The sequence below is a fragment of the Bombina bombina genome, chromosome 9, assembly GCF_027579735.1.
Source record: "Bombina bombina isolate aBomBom1 chromosome 9, aBomBom1.pri, whole genome shotgun sequence".
In the NCBI taxonomy this organism is placed as follows: domain Eukaryota; kingdom Metazoa; phylum Chordata; class Amphibia; order Anura; family Bombinatoridae; genus Bombina; species Bombina bombina.
Window position 1 is genome coordinate 75764242 of NC_069507.1, and position 14679 is coordinate 75778920.

The 14679-nt window shown below is 35.5% G+C and overlaps 1 protein-coding gene across 2 annotated transcripts in view; it reads left to right on the top strand.

Moving 5' to 3' along the window:
* The window catches only part of PRKG1 (protein kinase cGMP-dependent 1), a 1360211-nt gene that overhangs the window by 1138650 nt on the left and 206882 nt on the right, over nt 1-14679 (top strand). The window lies entirely within an intron of this gene.

Consider the following 14679-nt stretch of genomic DNA (forward strand, 5'->3'; position numbering starts at 1 on the left):
TGATTACGGTACTGTACTATATTTTTAAGAGTACTATCTGTATTCAAAAGTATTAAAAATAAATAAAACTACCTTTATGTTACATTTTTAAGCGGTATTATAACCTGTAAATATTGCCTAAATGACATAAGATATTGTTGCTTACACTTGGTCCCATCCCCTCTCTAAACTGTCCCATTTTAAAGATGCAAATATTCCAAAATCCAAACCTTTTCCAGTCCCAAGCAGTTTGGATATAGTTTTTCTTTTTTACCTGTACATTGTTTTCTATGATAACTATAAATAACTCAGTAAACTTTTAACTTATTGATTACTCAGCAAATGACCTGAAGACCCCAATTTTTCTATTGTACTTAATTGCAGGGATTAAATAAAATACTCTTGACAATGCACTCAGATTTCTAAGTAACTTTACAAAATACACATCTCCCTTTAACAGACTCAAGTCTGGCTGTGTAATTACAGCCAATCACATTCCATATCTGTCTGTGCTCACTACGAATGCCATATGGCTCACAGGTTCATTGGTATAGGCAGGGTATTAATGTGGTGTAATGTTAAGCATTTTATGTATTTTTGTATTCCAAAACAGATTTAGCAGCCAATTCGGTGCTTGGATAATTATCCCCATCGTTACTTAGAGCAAGCAGCTACTTCGTTTCTTAAAGGGATATGAAACCTAAAAAAATATTTTGTGATTCAGGGAGAGCATACTATTTTTTTAAAAAAGTTTCCAATTTACTTCTTTTATCAAATTTGTTTAGTTCCCATGATATTCTGTGTTGAAGATATACCTAGGTAGATATCTGCAGCACTACATAGCAGGAAATAGTGCTGTCATCTAGTGCTCTTGCAAATGGCTAACATTCTTGCAAAACTACTGCCATATAGTGCTCCAGAAATGAGCTTAAGCATATCTCCATGTTTTTCAACAAAAGATACCAAGAGAACTAAGAACAAATTAACACAGGACAGGGCCTTCACAGGATATGTGCATATGCTGCTGAAAAACAGTAATAATGTACAGGTGGCCCTCGTTTTACAACGGTTCAATTTACACTGTTTCAGAATAACAACCTTTTTTTCCAGTCATGTGATTGCTATTGAAAAGCATTGAGAAGCAGTGCATTTATTAAAATAGCCAGTAGGTGGAGCTGTCCGCTTGTGTTGCAGCAAAGCCAAGCAAGCTGAAATTAATCAGTTTAACCAGACCTGAGCTATCGAGCAGATTTAAAAAGGAACAAGATCTTCCTGTCTATAAATCAGTCCAGATTGGAATGCATAGAAAGAACTGTTTGCAGAAAAATGCAAGTGAAGTCTGTGTTGTGTGATTATTTTATTAGGTTTATAATGCTGTTTAGCAAATGTTTTTGTTCATTTAACTTAGTTTAATTATATATTCTGTGTTGTATGATTATTTTATTAGATTTATAATGCTATTTAGCATTTAAAGTCTTCATTTCAAAGCTTTAAAAATAATGTATTAGGTGTTACTTATGACAATTTTGAGAGGGTCCTGGAACCTAACTCCCTCACTTCCCATTGACTTACATTATAAACTGGGTTTCAATTTACAACGGTTTCGATTTACAACCATTCCTTCTGGAACCTAATCCCGGCGTAAACTGAGGGCTACCTGTATACTAAAAGCATTTTTGCTAATTAAAGTATATTGCAAAAATATTTATACTTAAATTCAAATGCACCCAAGCACATTTTAATTTTGACCTTTCTATCCCTTTAAGCTTGTTACTGGGCAGTAAACCCTGCCCCATAGAGAGACATTTTGGCACCAGGGAATAATGCAGTAAGTTGTGCTTAAGCGCATGGGTAACAAGTCATTCACAAGTATCAAGCATCTCAGCCAGAGGGGTTGAACCACTCAGCTCTCTCTCTCTAAAGAGAAGCTTTTGATTGGCTGAGCTATAAGGTGGCAAGCAGAAAATGGCTGTGAATATGGGAAACCAGAGAGTGAAGTAAAAATCATCCATAAGACTTCTACAAGTGCATTTCTCAATTGTTTTGGGCAGTGGTGTTCTCCTGTCTGCAAGTTAAAGGGACAGTCAACTCCAAAAATGTTATTGTTTAAAAAGATAGATAATCCATTTATTACCCATTCCCCAGTTTTGCATAACCAACGCGGTCATATAAATATACTTTTAACCTCTGTGATTATCTTGTATCTAAGCCTCTTTTGACAGCCCCCTGATCACATGACTTTCTAATTATTATCTATTGACTTGCATTTTAGCCAATTAGTTTAGTGTCATCCAAACCCCACAGACGTGAGCACAATGTTATCTATCTGGCCCAGATGAACTAGCATTCTCCTGTTGTAAAAAGCTAATAAAATAGCATGTGATAAGAGGCTGTCTGAAGTGACTTGCAAACAGGCAAAAATCTAGAGGTTTAGATGTTATACACCCTGTTCCAAATTATTATGCCAATGATATCTTTCTCATTTACCTAAATAATTGATGTAAACAACAGTCAGCATAATTCTATTGGTATCAACTATTAAGAGTACAATTCAAATTTTATTGAACAAACCTCCTAATGATAACAGTATTTTTTTTTCAAAATAAAAAACTTACAATGCACTGTTCCAAATTATTACGCACAGTAAGTTTCAAAACACTTTATAGGTTGTAAAGAACTGAAAATTGTCATTTGTTGTGTTTGCAGCATATTTACTGAAATCAAAAGCTATTTCAATCAAACTTTGAACAACATTTAAACTTTTTAAACATTTTAACAGGTCACTTTACATTTTAACATAGGACCCCTTATTTGATAGCAGCTTCACAAGTCTTGCATCCATTGAACTTGTGAGTTTTTGCACAGTTTCTGCTTGAATTTGTTTGCAAGATGTCAGAATAGCCTCCCAGAGCTGCTGTTTGGATGTAAACTGCCTCCCACCCTTACAGATCTTTTGCTTGAGGATGCTCCAAAGGTTCTCAATAGGATTAAGGTCAGGGGAGGATGGAGGCCACACCATGACTTTTTCTCCTTTTATCCCCATAGCAGCCATTGATGCAGAAATATTCTTTGCAGCATGAGATGGTGCATTGTCATGCATGAAGATGATTTTATTACGGAAAACATAGTTCTTCCTTCTGTACCAGGGAAGGAAGTGGTCAGTCATGAACTCCACATACTTTGCAGAGGTTATCTTTACACCTTCGGGGACCCTAAAGGGGTCAACCAGCTCTCTTCCCATGATTCCGGCCCAAAACATGACTCCACCACCACCTTGCTGACGTTGCAGCCTTGTTGGAACAGGATGGCTGTCCACCAACCATCCACTACTCCATCCATCTGGACCATCCAGGGTTGCACGGCACTCATCAGTGAACCGGACTGTTTGAAAATTAGTCTTCATGTATTTTTCTGCCCAATGCAGCCATTTCTGCTTGTGAGCATTGGTTAGTGGTGGCCGAATGGAAGGTTTATGCACAGTTACAAGACTCTGGAGGACTCTACACCTTGATGTCCGTGGGACTCCAGAGGCACCAGCAGCTTCAAATATCTGTTTCCTGCTATGTAATGGTATTTTAGCAGCTGCTCTCTTGATCCGATGCATGGATCTGGCAGAAATCTTCCTCAATGTGCCTTTATCTGCACAAACCCGTCTGTGCTCTGAATCAGCCACAAATCTCTTAATAGTGCGATGATCATGCTTAAGTTTTCGTGAAATATTAAAGGTTTTCATACCTCGTCCAAGGCATTGAACTATTTCACTCTTTTCGGCCGCAGAGAGATCCTTTTTCTTCCCCATATTGCTTGAAAATGGTGCTCTGCTTAATAATGTGGAACACCCTCCTTTAGTAGGTTTTCATTTATTTGGGCTCACCTGGCAATCTAATTATCACAGGTGTCCGAGATTGTTTTCAGTGATCAAAAGAGCCCTGAGACACAATGCCATCCATGAGTTAAACTGAAAAAAAAAAAAAAAATCTTTGTGACACTGAAATAGAATTTGCATAATAATTTGGAACAGGGTGTAAAGTATATTAATATAACAATGTTGGTTGTGCAAAGCTGGAGAATGGGTAGTAAATGTGTTATCTATCTTTTTAAACAATAATCATTTTGGTATTGACTGTCCCTTTAAATAAAATAGATTTAAATGTACCCTTAACACTAACACAGTACCATAATCAGCAAGCACCAGGATAATGCAAATATCTGAAGTTTAAATATTGTTGCTAGTAAAATATTCTATTTTTTATTATTATAGAATGCACTTCCATGAACTGTAATATTTGGTTGATTCTAGATCCCTTTGTATGGGTTAAACACATAGTTAAAGGGCCATTATAGTTGAAACATATATATAGTATAGTATGTACTTTTAAGATTATTGATGGTAGATTACTGTGTGTTCAACCCCTGCAAAGGGGTTAAAGACACATAAGAATTGCTGCTCGGGACCTGCAGAGAACTGCTGGCCCCAAGGGGAACTCGTCTCTGATCCAATCAGCAGTGCTAGTCGCACTTGGGGCCAACAGTGCTTCATGGGTCCCAAGTGACACTTCTATTGTGTGTTTAACTCCTTTGCAGGGTAGGGTTGCCATATTGCCACTATAAGGGGGACACATATGAAAAATACATATGTCAGGGTTCTTATAATGGAACATTATTCAAACATTTCCTTAAAGAGACCCTAACATATGTATTTTTTGTGTCCTCCCTTAAAGCGGCAATATGGCAACCCTCCTAGGGTCGATAGTCTGAAAATTACATGCTCTAATACAGGTCGCATTCGCATTGCACCTAATTTGTAACACCAGCTCACATATGCGTGAGCTGGTATTACAAAGTGTAGCGCAAGTATTGATTTTGCACCATTTATAATCTGGCCCATAACTGTAAACAATACGTCTACATATTGTTTTCAGGCTAATGTTTGCTCTGAATATGAACATCATTGTGTCTAGTAGATATGTGCAATTCGGTTCGGTTCGAATTTCCAAATTAAAATACTGCTGAATTTCACGAATAAATCCAAATTACTTCGGATTTATTCGGTAAATTCGGATGGCCATGGATTACACTAGTATTGTACAGTATATTAGGTTATATCACTCTGCTATGGGTTACACTTAATATACAGTACATAATACTAGACTAATCCCACCTAACACTTACCGAAATTCCGAATTTCCGAACCAAACCGAATCCAGCCGAATTTCTTTGAATCTGAATGAATCCAAAACGAATACGAAACAAATCGAGTCAAAATTTTCCGAATTCCAATCGATCCGAACCGAACTTCAAAAAATTCTGAATCGATCCGAACCAAATTTTTTCGCCATGCACATGTCTAGCATGTACTACTGTTTAAAGGGATACTAAATCCAAAATGTTTCTTTAATGATTCACATAAAGCATGCAATTTTAAGCAACTTTCTAATTTACTCCTATTATCAATTTTTCTTCGTTCTCTTGCTATCTTTATTTAAAAAGCAGGAATGTAAAGCTAGGAATCGGCCTATTTTTAATTCACAACCTGGGTTACGCTTGCTTATTGGTTGGCTGAATATTGTCACCAATAAGGAAGTGCTATCCAGGGTTCTGAACCTAAAATGGACTGGCTCCTAAGCTTTACATTCCTGCTTTTTAAATAAAGATAGCAAGAGAACAAAGAAAAAATTATAATAGGAGTAAATTAGAAAGTTGCTTAAAATTGCATGCTCTATCTAAATCATGAAAGAAACAAAATTGGGTTTAGTATCCCTTTAATGGCAGACATGCACACAATTTAAAATGTTAAAAAAAAAACCCACATAGGTGAAGAGATTTTTAATGAATTCCAAACGCCCTATTCGTCAGCCTTTCAAGCATTTATAAATCTAGCCCAATAATTTTCTCATTATTTTCCTAAGCTTTTCTACATGTCACTCAGAAATAAACACTGCTCATTTGGCTACATTAAAGAAATTATTGGACTGAAGCTGGGAAATTATGTAGCACACTTACTTACATGCTTCTCATAAAGAATAAAGAAAGATTTTTTTTTTTTTTTTTTTTTTTTTTTAGAACAGACAATATGTTCTATGGTTCAATTAGTGCTTTATAAACTAAATTGAGATCTAGTGCTGCTATTTGGAAGGTAGATACATCTTGTCTTCTTAAAGGGACAGTCAACACCAGAATTTTTGTTGTTTAAAAAGAAAGATAATCCCTTTATTACCCAATCCCCAGTTTTGCATATCCAACACAGTTATAATAATACATGTTTTACCTCTGTAATTACCTTGTATCTAAGCCTCTGCTGACTGCCCCCTTATTTCAGTTCTTTTGACAGACATGCAGTTTAGCCAATCAGTGCTCACTCCTAGGTCACTTTACGTGCATAAGCTCAATGTTATCTATATGAAACATGTGAACTAATGCCCTCTAGTGGTCAAAATGTATTCAGATTAGAGGCAGTCTTCAAGGTCTAAGAAATTAGCATATGAACCTCCTAGGTTTAGCTTTCAACTAAGAATACCAAGAGAACAAAGCAAAATTGGTGATAAAACTAAATTGGGAAGTTGTTTAAAATTGCATGCCCTATTTAAATCATGAAAGTTTTTTTGGACTTGACTGTCCCTTTAAAGGAATATTGATTTTGTTAAGAAGTTTGCTTAAAGGGACACTGAACCCATTTTTTTTCTTTTGTGATTCTGATAGAGCATTTAATTTTAAGCAACTTTGTAATTTACTCCTATTGTTTTTTCTTCGTTCTCTTGCTATCTTTATTTGAAAAAGAAGGCATCTAAGCTTTTTTTTGTTTGTTTCAGGACTCTGGACAGCACCAATCAGCAAGAACAACCCAGGTTGTTCACCAAAAATGGGCCGGCATCTAAACTTACAAAATTGCATGCTCTATCTGAATCATGAAAGAAAAAAATTGGGTTCAGTGTCCCTTTAAAGGGGCTTGAAATTGAAACCCAAACATTTTCTTTCATGATTCAGATAGAGAATACAATTTTAAACAACTTTCCAGTTTACTTCTATTATCAATTTTGCTTAATTCTCTTGGTATCATTTGTTGAAGGAGCAGCTATGCTCTACTGGTTTCTAACTGAACACATGGGTGAGCCAATGACAATCACTATATATATGAAGCCACCAATCTGCAGCTAGAACCTAGGTTCTTTGCTGCTCCTGAGCTTACCTATATAAACCTTTCAGCAAAGGATAACAAGAGAAGCAAACAAATTAAATAAAAGAAATAAATTGGAAAGTTGTTTAAAATTGTATGCTCTGTCTAAATCATGAATGTTTAATTATGACTTTACTGTTCCTTTAACCGCAATATGAGGTGTTGCGTAAAGGGACAGTCTAGTCAAAATTAAACTTTCATGATTCAGACAGGACATGCAATTTTAAACAACTTTCCAGTTTACGTTTATCATGAAATTTGCTTTCTTCTCTTGGTATTTTCTGATGAAAGCTAAACCTAGGTACGTTCAAACTGATTACTGAATTGTTAAAAACCCGCCTCCTTTCTCTGTGGATGTTGACAGTTTTTCACAGTTAGGAACAGCTGAGCTAGTTCATGTGTGACATATAGATAACATTGTGCTCATCCCCGTGGGGTTATTTAAGAGTCAGCACTGATTGGCTAAAATGCATGTCTGTCAAAAGAACTGAGATAAGGGGGCAGTCTGCAGAGGATTAGATACAAGGTAATCACAGAGGTAAAAAGTATATTAATATAACAGTATTGGTTATGCAAAACAGTGGTCTGGCTGGGTAATAAAGGGATTATCTATCTTTTTAAACAATAACAATTCTGGAGCAGACTGTCCCTTTCAAATATTAATCCTAAATTTAATGTTTTTACAGATTATGATTGAACACTGGGATGCAGTGTTGCCTTTTACAACACTTTTATGTATATAACTAGTTTCTACATATTTCATGTCATTTAGGTACTGGTCTGCAATACCATTTTGGTCAAAATTGATATATGCTGAGTTGCAAATTGAAGGACACAGTACTTAAAGGGACATGATACCCAGATGTTGAAGCACTTGAAAGTGATGCAGCATAGCCGTGAAAAGCGGAATAGAAAATATCACCTGAACATCTCTGTGTAAAAAAGGAAAATATTTTACCTCGAAATTTCCTATGTTTTTACACCCCACTGTAAAGAGACTTTAAGCAGCCAATCAGGATGCTAGTCCCAGGACCTGGAAGGGAGCGTGCATCTGGCATGTGCAGGTACAGTTATGCTATTTCCCTCCTCAGTTTAAGTTTACTAGGAAATCTCACAATATATCAGTGAAATCTCATGAGATCACAGTAAAGCAAAGCATGACCTCAGCACTGCTGATGCTGATTGGCCGTTTTTCTGTTTTTTTTCCATCTTGCAGCTTCATAGCAGCTGAAGTATAAGTGTTCACAGAGCACTTACATAGAGATGTTCATGTGATATTCTCTAGTCAGCTTTTTACAGTCACTCTGCATTACTTTCAAGTGATTTAGCATAATGGTATTATATCCCTTTAATAAAGTACTTTAGCGTTTTTTTTTATTGGCGTTCTTGTGGGAAAAACTTTATTTTTTTTCCCCCTGGAAGTTTTCTATATTAGCCAATAAGCAATAAATACCTAGATATCACTTGTACACAATACACCCTACCGGTTAGCGTCACAGCTTTCACTTATCTAAAAACAAGCAAAGTAAGCATTGAAAGTGCATTGCAACTTTTATTTTTTAAATCATACAAAAGTAATCGTTTTATGGAGAACGGAATTTTGAGTTTAATGTCTCTTTAACGTTAAAATGTAAAAAAATAATCAACATGTTTAAGGTTTTCTTTTTCAAATACATGATAGAATTTGAGTAAAATGCATTTAAAGGGACACTATAACCCAAATTTTTTTCTTTCATGATTCAGATAGAGCATGCAATTTTAAGCAACTTTCTAATTTACTCCTTTTATCAATTTTTCTTCGTTCTCTTGCTATCTTTATTTAAAAAGCAGGAATGTGATGCATAGGAGCCGGCCCATTTTTGGTTGAGTACCTGGGTTATGCTTGCTTATTGCTGGGTAAATCTAAGCCTCCAATAATCAAGCACTATCCATGGTGCTGAACCTAAAATGGTCTGGCTGCTAAGATTTACTTTCCTACTTTTAAAATAAAGATAGCATGAGAACGAAGAAAAATTGATAATAGGAGTAAATTAGAAAGTTGCTTAAAATGTCATGCTCTATCTGAATCATGAAAGAAAAATGTTGGTTCAGTGTCCCTTTAAGTAATTATTTTTTAAAGAACAAACTGAACAGATATATATATATATATATATATATATATATATATATATATATATATATATTTATATATATTTCTTTTTGTATCTGTTATTGAAGAGAAATGATATGTTAAAATTACTCACCACTTCATCTGGCATCTTCATATTTATTCCTGGCAGCACTAGGTTTTGAGATTTGTATAAATGTCTTACCCAAGGCAGTTTAGCAATCATGGAGATTAAAAATTACCTTCATAGACAGCACTATTATTATTATTATTATTTATTTGTAATTTGCCAACATATTCTGCAGCACTAGCAACAATTTTAGCCTATTGGTTGATAAAATTTAAATTGTCTGCCCAACAGCAGAGGGTTGGGGGAATAGAGATTTGAATAAACAAATAATTTGATCTATAAAAACTGACCAATTAGTTCAAAAAGTTAGCAAATCATTTTATTTTACTGTTCTGAGTATATTTCTGTGATCAAATAATATTATTTCTTTAAAAAATAAATAAGAAAAAGGAAATTTAAAGGGATACTAAATTCAAAATTAAACTTTCATTATTCAGATCTAGAGACCGATTTATTATGATGCGAGTGGACATCGCTAACTGCCGTCAACATACGCTGTCGGCATTTAACATTGCACAAGCATTTCTAGTGAAATGCTTGTGCAATGCAGCCCCCTGCAGAATTGCGGCATATTGACCACTAGTAGGGAGCATCATCCTGATCGTATATGATTAGGATGATTGCTGTCTGCCGCCTCAGAGGTGGCAGACGAGTTAAGGAGCAGCGCTCTCATGACCGCTGCTTCTTAACTTATGTTAAATCTACCCCATAGCATGTCATTAAAAAACAACAAAAAAACTTTGATTATCAAATTGTGCTGTTTTTTATATGCACAGATTCTGAGCATGTGCAATGTATGTGTATTTGAGCCTGGGATTTGCTAAGTACTGACACATGAAACAAAAGGCAGGGAAATGGAGAGACATTTTTAAATTAGTTAAAAAATAATAATCTACTGCTAGTTTGAAATCGCATTGTCTTTTTATTATGCATATATTATGAAATTGTACTGTATTTAATGGTATTTTAATAACTCCAATTTAATGGAAGACTCTGTATAAATAGTCAAAGTAAGTATTAGCGCATTATTTTTTTATATTTTATGTTCACATCTAGGTCAGATAGCAGTTCTCAAGGACAACTTCCAAGTGTATATATATATATATATATATATATATATATATATATATATATATATATATATATATATATATACACTGTATATATATATATATATATATATATATATACTGTATATATGCAGTATCTGACAAAAGTGAGTACACCCCTCACATTTTTGTACTTTTTCTATTATATCTTTTCATGTGACAACACTGAAGAAATGACACTTTGCTACAATGTAAAGTAGTGAGTGTACAGCCTGTATAACAGTGTAAATTTGCTGTCCCCTCAAAATAACTCAACACACAGCCATTAATGTCTAAACCGTTGGCAACAAAAGTTAGTACACCCCTAAGTGGAAATGTCCAAAGATTTTGTTTTTACCTGCATGTAATTAAACATTCACTTTTGAAAATAGTTTTCTATGGAAAAGTAGATTTGCTAAAGCAAATTATATAATTATATACAGTATACAGGTGTATATATATTGGCAGTTATATAATTTGCTCTAGTGCCTATACTACAGGGAGTGCAGAATTATTAGGCAAGTTGTATTTTTGAGGATTAATTTTATTATTGAACAACAACCATGTTCTCAATGAACCCAAAAAACTCATTAATATCAAAGCTGAATAGTTTTGGAAGTAGTTTCTAGTTTGTTTTTAGTTATAGCTATTTTAGGTGGATATCTGTGTGTGCAGGTGACTATTACTGTGCATAATTATTAGGCAACTTAACAAAAAACAAATATATACCCATTTCAATTATTTATTTTTACCAGTGAAACCAATATAACATCTCAACATTCACAAATATACATTTCTGACATTCAAAAACAAAACAAAAACAAATCAGTGACCAATATAGCCACCTTTCTTTGCAAGGACACTCAAAAGCCTGCCATCCATGGATTCTGTCAGTGTTTTGATCTGTTCACCATCAACATTGCGTGCAGCAGCAACCACAGCATCCCAGACACTGTTCAGAGAGGTGTACTGTTTTCCCTCCTTGTAAATCTCACATTTGATGATGGACCACAGGTTCTCAATGGGGTTCAGATCAGGTGAACAAGGAGGCCATGTCATTAGATTTTCTTCTTTTATACCCTTTCTTGCCAGCCACGCTGTGGAGTACTTGGACGCGTGTGATGGAGCATTGTCCTGCATGAAAATCATGTTTTTCTTGAAGGATGCAGACTCCTTCCTGTACCACTGCTTGAAGAAGGTGTCTTCCAGAAACTGGCAGTAGGACTCGGAGTTGAGCTTGACTCCATCCTCAACCCGAAAAGGCCCCACAAGCTCATCTTTGATGATACCAGCCCAAACCAGTACTCCACCTCCACCTTGCTGGCGTCTGAGTTGGACTGAAGCTCTCTGCCCTTTACCAATCCAGCCACGGGCCCATCAAGACTCACTATCATTTCATCAGTCCATAAAACCTTAGAAAAATCAGTCTTGAGATATTTCTTGGCCCAGTCTTGACGTTTCAGCTTGTGTGTCTTGTTCAGTGGTGGTCGTCTTTCAGCCTTTCTTACCTTGGCCATGTCTCTGAGTATTGCACACCTTGTGCTTTTGGGCACTCCAGTGATGTTGCAGCTCTGAAATATGGCCAAACTGGTGGCAAGTGGCATCTTGGCAGCTGCACGCTTGACTTTTCTCAGTTCATGGGCAGTTATTTTGCGCCTTGGTTTTTCCACACGCTTCTTGCGACCCTGTTGACTATTTTGAATGAAACGCTTGATTGTTCGATGATCACGCTTCAGAAGCTTTGCAATTTTAAGAGTGCTGCATCCCTCTGCAAGATATCTCACTATTTTTGACTTTTCTGAGCTTGTCAAGTCCTTCTTTTGACCCATTTTGCCAAAGGAAAGGAAGTTGCCTAATAATTATGCACACCTGATATAGGGTGTTGATGTCATTAGACCACACCCCTTCTCATTACAGAGATGCACATCACCTAATATGCTTAATTGGTAGTAGGCTTTCGAGCCTATACAGCTTGGAGTAAGACAACATGCATAAAGAGGATGATGTGGTCAAAATACTCATTTGCCTAATAATTCTGCACTCCCTGTAGAAATGACAAAATATACAACTTATATATTCATCTTTCTTTCTTTCTTTCTTTCTTTCTATCTATCTATCTATCTATCTATCTATCTATCAATCATTTTTATATTCTATATATACATTTTGTATGTTTCTCTGTTGCCTTGGATAGTTGTTTATTTTTCAGTGTAGACTTTAACCTTGAGCACTAAGAGCACTGTCCTGCAGCTGTTTTTCTATTTTCAGTTACTTGATTTGGAATATCTCTTGGTCATTTAGTACCAAACATAAACCACTTAAATTATTTTTATGGTGCACACATTGATTTTATCAGAATCAATTTGTGCACCATATGGATATATTATTTTTTAATTATATACAGATTAATATATCATTAATTGATATGGTATGCACATAAATATTAACCTTTTTTTAAAATGCTGGCTAATAATAATTATGGAGTTTTGGAGGTGACTGATAATGATAAATAAAAGATAATTAAATAACCAAGGGAGTCCATTTCATTAGACTAATTTTAGAGCTCCCTGTCCTTCCCTCTTTCTGCTTCAGAACAAATATTTTGGCTACCTTAGTGAAATCAGAGACTTTCATGACTTCACATATTACCCAGTAAAACTATGCCGAACCACACCCATGCCATGCCTAACCCAACCCATGACACGCCTGTTGCTCCTCCCATATTGTCATGTCTCCTCTCAAAACACCACAGAGGGCCTAAGCCAACAATTCCCCCTTCTCAGTAACAAGTAAGAAATTTAGCTATTTGCATTATTATCTTTGCTCCCATAAAGGGCAGGGCCCTGGAAAAATATGAAGACCAGCCCTATTTTCCGTTGAGTCGATAGAATGCACATGCCCCATTTTTCTCAAAGGGGATTACTGGGACACTCCTTCCCCAATATTGTTTCAGAATTAAATTATATTACTTTGTATTAAATACAAATATCAGATTGATGTTATATAGCAGCCCTACAACCCAATTGTATCAATTATTCACCCCTTTAAATTGTAGCTTTCCAGCCCCAGCTGCTGCAGCCCACCGGGGAATCTCCTGGTATCCTGGTAGGCCAATCCGGCCCTGCTCCCATAACTTGTAAACTATAGTTATATTTGTCTACCTATATATAAGTATTATGTTTATGTCAGTGAAAGAAAATAGTCACAAAGCATTTAATACATTTGCTAGTTTTTTTCTGTTCATTATTGTATTTCAGAAATGATCTCTTATATTTATTTTATACTGAAATGTAGTAAAAAATAAGTTGTATTGAATAACTCTCAACATTTGTGACTGGTTATAAGGGACTCAGGAGGCTGAGGGGTCTATCACTTTTTTGTGGGTGGAGCTATGTTGAGAGGGGCAGGGTTGTGAGTGTGTATTAGTGGTTGGTAGGCATGTCTGGGTGGTTCATTGTCTATGTGGGTGGTCTGTGGGCGGGGCTAATGGAAATTCTTCAAATAGGGACATATGACTGTCTCAGAGCTTAGTAGTTTGGACTGTCCATCCTAGATGTGGACAGTTGGGAGGTCTGGTATCACATAAAGTATCTTTAGCACTACCATGTTTGTTCGTTTACTTTCACCCACGGTCACCCCTTGGATATATTTTATTTTTCTCCAAGTCAGCAGGTGGTACAGTCACTCAGGTGCCTATATCTTTGAAAGGAAAAAAAGAGCTAACTTTACTGCTCTAGCTTTAATCTGTAGAAACAAATGACATTTCTTCCACACCTGGTTAATAAATATCATCATACTACAAGTTATTTTTGATAAAGACATAAAAAAAAATGAAAATAAAAGTCCAATGCAGAGTTAACCTTAAAAAGCACGTTTTTGTAAAATAAGAAACATTTCCAAAAAAACTGTTTTTGATTTTAAAATTATGTGTTGCAGACAAGTCGATAACTTAAGTTGGAAAATAAATATTTCCTGTGTCAGAAATTGCAGCTGGCAGGAAAATGAACAAAATAGGGAGGACATCATGTTTTTATCACTTGTCAATTTATACACGTCCATATTCTCCGTCTGTCAAATTTCAGTTTTCTCAGCAAATTTAAAAGGATTATTTCTTTACCCAGAATAACAAATCTTTATAGTGATGGAGTCAGCAATCTTATAAAAGTGACTACCAAGTGTCTAATTTATACTGTAGGATTAA